The sequence below is a fragment of the Argentina silus genome (genome assembly GCF_951799395.1).
Source record: "Argentina silus genome assembly, chromosome: 21".
NCBI lineage: Eukaryota > Metazoa > Chordata > Actinopteri > Argentiniformes > Argentinidae > Argentina > Argentina silus.
The window spans coordinates 12,758,771-12,765,158 of NC_139675.1; positions in this window are offsets into that span (position 1 = coordinate 12,758,771).

A 6,388-nucleotide genomic window follows, 5' to 3' on the forward strand; every position below is an offset into this window, starting at 1 on the left:
TTTTCAGTTGTAAATGTTTTACTTCAGCTCCACTCAAATGAAGGGGTTTCAGATTCCCAAATATACGATCAAAGAACACGTTATTTAACTCAAAATGACATAACTGAAACTAATTTGCTTAATTTATTTATTTATTTATTTTAAAAGTTAACATTGAGCTGAATCTAATTTGCCGTAAGAAAGCAGTGATCATTGATGAGCTTTCCCTGACCAGAACCAGAGTAGGTGATCTCATATTCCCATGCATACATGTTTAGATACCCTGACATCTCCCATCAGCCAGAACACTTGACGTCTGGATGATTAACCTCGATGTGTTTCTCCTCCGCCTGTCTTGTGCCAGAGTGTCGTACGTCCACACCTTCCTGAATTTCCATTCCTTTTCATTCCCAAGACTCTGCACTGTGGATGTTCAACCGGTGGGTGGGTCGGTCAGCTGTATTGGAAGCGACAGGACACACACACACACACACACACACACACACAATGTGTACGTGCACACACACAAAAACACATTGTGTACGTGCACACACACACACACACCATGTAAATGCACACACACACATCATGTATGTGCACACACACACACACATCTCCCCAGCTGGCTCCCAGATGCAGTGGCCCAGAGTGAAAGTGGAACGCAGGGTTAATCCCAGGCTTTAAACAATGGGAATAGCCTGGATATTCAATCTAATCCCACTCTGGGATGTAACTAAGAGGCCTGCCAGCAGCAATGTTTTTTCTTTGTGTGTGTGTGTTTTACCTTTTGCCAGAGCTTGTTCTATCTCAAATGGTAATCAAGCCATTTGGATACCTCGATACTACTTCAAAAGAAGAGCCGTTTTGAGCCGAAAATGAAGGAATGCTTTGGGTGAAGGTTGCATTACATTTTTTTCTATTCGCTGTCTTTTTAAGTCTCCCTCTCTCTCCCTTTCTATCTCTCTATCTCTCTCTCTCTCTCTCTCACACACACACACACACACACCGTTCAGGTGTGCAGGGTTATGCTGAATCCTAAAACCCCTTGATGTGATAGTATCACAGATCACAGACATTGTATTCAGTGATTATTACTATCTGTCTTTTCATCTGTGTGAAGTCGTCGACTGTCCATTTTTCAGATAGCTCCCCCCCACGACAATCAGATGTTGGCTTTGAACCTTTCCATCTCTGATGTCATTAGAAACGTCGTCAAAGAGTATTCCTTTACAATATGGCCGGCTGCCAGTGAAAAAGGCAAGGAATCCTAGAGAGGGATTTTAACGCTTCCACTACTGTGTAGAGCAAACACATGTCTAGTCCACTCAGCTTGTTCAGTTACTTGAATGTACTTCAAGTGCTGTCTCATACCATTGGAGATGTATTCAAGTATCATTTGTCACAGTCTTTTAAACTGAGGGATGGCTTTGCTTTAACAATATTTCATGTTTATACAGTGTGCAGGTGTGTGTGTGTGTGTCTGTGTGTGTGTGTGTGTGTGTGTGTGTGTGTGTGTGTGTGTGTGTGTGTGAGAGGCTTGAGTGATAGTATGCAAGTCACACTGTGGCATATCCACTTTGAAGGCTGCCTAGGAATATGTAAATGTAACCGTGACAAATGCAATGGAATCTCTTGTCTTCTGTCTGCAACTTTGGGGGAGACAGGTGATAATCAGCTGTTCGTCGACAAGACAACAGAACAACAGAGATGACGACTGAACAGCAAGCAGCGGCACTTATGATTGATGATTGACGTGAATAGATATGCACTTTCTCTTTCTGTCTCTGTTCTCCAACATCCACCACTGCACCCCCCCCACCCCCCCTCCGCGCGCGCGCTAACCGAGAGATTGTCCATGCACATGCACTGTGACCCATACTATGACATCATGCCCCCGCTTCCCCCCCCCCCCATTCCGTTTCCTACCCTACCCCACCCCCCCCCCCCCTCTCCTCCACCAAAAAGGTTCAGCTCTTACATGGACTCCAGCTGCATTTATCTCCAATTTCCCTCCATCTGGTTTGAGTTCCATTCAAAGCCAGCCATGATAAACCCAGGCTTCTTCTTCTTCTTAAAAAAAGCAAAAGAAAGAAAGAGCCAATACAGTATAACCAGGATGTCTGGACAGGCAAATCAAAGCTGGACAGGCAAATCAAAGCAGAGCAAAGCCTCTCCACTCACTGCTGGACCCCTAAAATAGGACAGGCTGATTGTCATCTTTATTCTCTTCTAAATCAACTCCATGTATAACTGTTCAGTCATGTTGGTTTCTAGAGAGGGTGTAGTATAAACACTGTTGTATAGAACAGAATAGGATGGAATGGAATAGAGCCCTTGGGAGGGAATTTGTCTGGGACATTACCCTTTCAGATGCCATACCATGGAGCAGTGTAATGGCTGAAAGCCTTGGCCAGCGACTGACTATTTCCCAATATTTTTCTTTAACTTTAAATATTTGACTTTAACTTTTTTTGGCACTGTCAGTGACACAGATGGTGTCATTCGAAAGCGACATAAATCTTTCACCTCGGACTTAGGATAAACGTCAGCCTGGGGTGTCTGGGGTTCAGTAAACACCCACAAATGATTGGCCGCAGTCATGTAAACATACATCATGTACTTCTTCCCCTTCTCCTCCTTCTCCTTCTTCTTCTTCTTCTCCTCGACTGGCTTGTTTGCTATTGATATACGATACAGAGATGACATGCATTACTACGAGATCCCTACCTGGATAAATCCCTGAAGCTTTTATGATCCTCTTCAACCTCGCACATCAGAATTATGATGGGACGAGACAGACAGGAGAGTATTACCTCAATCATGAGGGGGGTTGGGGGGCTTCTCTATAAAGAGATCACACAGAGGGAGCGATATCATACATCAAATGATGCTCACTCCGGCACATCAAAGAGGGAGCATCTGTTTCACGACGGAGGAGGACTCAGGGAGAGGAGAGAAATTCCTGGCTGTTTTCTTTTCTTTTTTTTTCTTCTTCTACCACACAGGTTTATCAACTGACAGGCAGGCAAGCAGACACTATGGTGGGCTTGGAGACTGATACACCCACCCCTTGTATATACCCAGATGGTTACAGTAGCCTCCCTGGTCCCTCCTGCTGAGTACTGTGAATTGATTGTAACATTGCGTCTTTCTGGCTGGCTGCCGCTACCCCCCTATAAACTGACAGACAGGCAGACGCTACAGTGAGCTTTGAGACTGCTGTACCATACCCAGCCTTATTACCCTCTTCCACCAGTCCCACCTACTGCTGAGCGTTGTCTGATCCGCATTGTCTTCCGCCGTAGATTGAAGACCCATCTCTTCAGGCTACATCTTAACGGTCCCTCCTAAAGACCTCTTCACCCCCACTACCCCCCTGTACAAGTTTCTCTCCTGTTAATAAAAAAATATATAGATATTCCTTCTTCTAGCTTTGTGACTGCCTATGGCCCCTGGTCCTAGCATAGATTACTTTATCTTATGATGACTATCTTATGACTGATGATGGACAGATGATTCACTTTTCATATAAGTCGCTTTGGATAAAGGCGTCTGCTAAATCCCGTAAATGTAAATGTAAATGTAAATGTAACCATGGTAGCTAGCTCACTAACTGTGTGTGTCGGGCTGCCACTTAGCGGGAAGAAGGAAGAGACAAGGGACCTCTATGATGGTCAGGTGCAGTGATAATGATGCTGCCCTACCGAGGAGAGAAGAGAGAGAGAGAGAGAGAGAGAGAGAGAGAGAGAGAGAAAGAGAGACTCTGAGCTCATGGCCCTACCGAGGTGAGAAGAGAGAGAGAGTGAGAGAGAGAGAGAGAGAGAGAGAGACTCTGAGCTCATGGCCCTACCGAGGTGAGAAGAGAGAGCGAGAGAGACTCTGAGCTCATGGCCCTACCGAGATGAGAAGAGAGAGAGAGAGAGAGAGAGAGAGAGAGACTCTGAGCTCATGGCCCTACCGAGATGAGAAGAGAGAGAGAGAGAGAGACTCTGAGCTCATGGTTGATATGAATAAACACAATCACCTCATAGTAAGGCAGTATACGGTCTCATCTTGTCTCCTAATCTGCTCGCCAACAATTCATTTCGTTAGTTATGAAGGTCCTTTTTTCCCCCCTTCGGTTTCAAAATGGCAGTAGTGAATACTGTTGTCTACGTGGCTGCCAGCTCCCCGGAGGACGGAGACAAGGGATCTTTATGACGTCAACATCATGTGCATGTGATATACCGGTAGCTATGATAGCATGGGTGTGGAGGAGTAGCCGTTAGGCCTACAGGCGGCGGTACTGTAAACAGGTGTGTTTGTAACCAATGGTGATCAGGTTTACCATAAACAGTCATTTTAAATGGGCCCCCCTTTTGCATGACTCAGGTGTAACCAAAACCTTTTGATGCTGGCTTTCATTGCCTTTTATCACATCACTATATTTCATCCAGCTTTAGTGAAAGTAATACGGCAGTTACAGCGTCAGTAAACACTGTACAGATAGATACGATCAAAAACAAGGTCACAAGTTCAAAGATCATAGCTTTATGGCCAGTGTCAGGTGCAAGGAGGGAGAAGAAGAAGGTAGCCTAGAGGTTAAGCCGGTTTGTAAACATGTATTTCAGATAACTCATTTGTTGAGCCAATCCACTGCTTTGCAGTTAGCTGTCTGACTCAGTTCAGTTCAGTCCATCCACCTGCAGCAGAGAGAGTTATTGCAGACAACACCAGTCTGTTGACAATGGCAGTGTTCCAATGAATGACCCTTGCTGAATGCAAACTGTCAACCAACCCACAGACATGGCCTACATCATTTAAAGTGATGATGAATGAATCAAAGATAGTACCACGATGCCCCAAAGTGTATAGGCCTATAAAGAGCTGACGAGGCACTTTAATGCATCGATAAGAGTGACATATTCAGATCTTGTCAGAAAGACTTGAAAGACTTGGGGGTTGATCGTTATGGGCTCCCTGCTTCTGTTATTTTTTATTGTATTATTTTTTTCATTAAACATGATTAAACCGACGCACGTGTCCTGACTGAATTCGGGTTCCGCGTCGTGCACGCAAGCAAGTGCATCGTCTATTGAAACGAGTGAAGCAGCGATGCCGGAACGATTCAATTCAATTCAATTCAGCCCTGATTTAGTCAACTTTAATGTGTTGTGCAATATAATATTGCGACGTGATCGGTTACGTTTGAGGACACATTCGCTGTTCAACGGTGAGTACTGAAAAACGCGCTAACTCTCGACATGAGGATTAGCTCCCTTCAATGGGCCGTTATTTCATTTTGCTTCAACAAAACTGGTCAATGAATGATTCTGCACATTTCACACCTGTTGCGCAGACCACACCTATCAAACTACACACAAAGCCCCATAACAATGGCACCTTTCACAGTGAATGCCTACAACTGTTTACAGGTGCGTTTGAATGGGAATAAAGAAACAGCCACCTGGGCCAGGCCAAGGACACTACATGGACTGTTCCCTCTCCCCTGCTTCTGCACCTTTCTTTCTCCACACCATTACCTGTCTTTGGCGTTGCGAAACCCTCTTTTCTTTTTTTTTTTCTTTTTTTTTCTTCTTTTTTTTACACCTTTGCCAGGTAGAGTAGACCCCTGTCCACATGCCAAGGGGTGGCGGGGGGGGGGGGGTTTAGGAAACACAGCCAAGGCGTTTGGAACACAAGCACGATCCGGACTGAAGAAGAAGCTGTGCAGATATCATTCCTTTCGCAAGGCCTGTCTGGGAAGCCATCAGAGGAGGAGATAGAATATGCCTGTGGGGATTATTGGTTAGATAGCGTTGCTCTCTGTCTGTTTTGTCTCAATGTGAAAGACGTTTGGAGAGACTAGTGAGAAGGGGTTGTATTCATGTGGGAAATATGTGTGAGAATTTTTTTTCGAAGTAAGTCACTTCACACTGTACTATTGTGAAGGGATGTTACGACAGTATACATCTCATCACATGGTCGAGCACCCAAAGACTCTCCACTCTGACAAAGACCTACACGAACCACATCGTGACTGATTTGAATACGCTTCACCGATGTCATACCACCACCACCGCTACGCTATAGGCCTACCGCAGCTGTATGTTAACACCCCCCCCCCCCCCCCACCCCGCCTATCATATTCTGTGCATTGTAGATCACAGCGAGTTCACTCCGAGTTCACAAGGTAAAACTCCCAGTAGAACAAGGTATAATGAGTGTCTGTGTGTGTGTGTGTGTGTGTGTGTGTGTGTGTGTGTGTTAGTTAGTGACTTCCAGCCGCTTGTTGATCATAATAAAGTGTATAGTGATGCGGTTTCACTGCCTCTGCCTCTCGTTGGCAGAGCAACTTCTGGCAATCTCAAATATCCCTCCCGCGTATCATCAAGATGCTGCACTGCTATCCGATGCCACAGTTGTATTT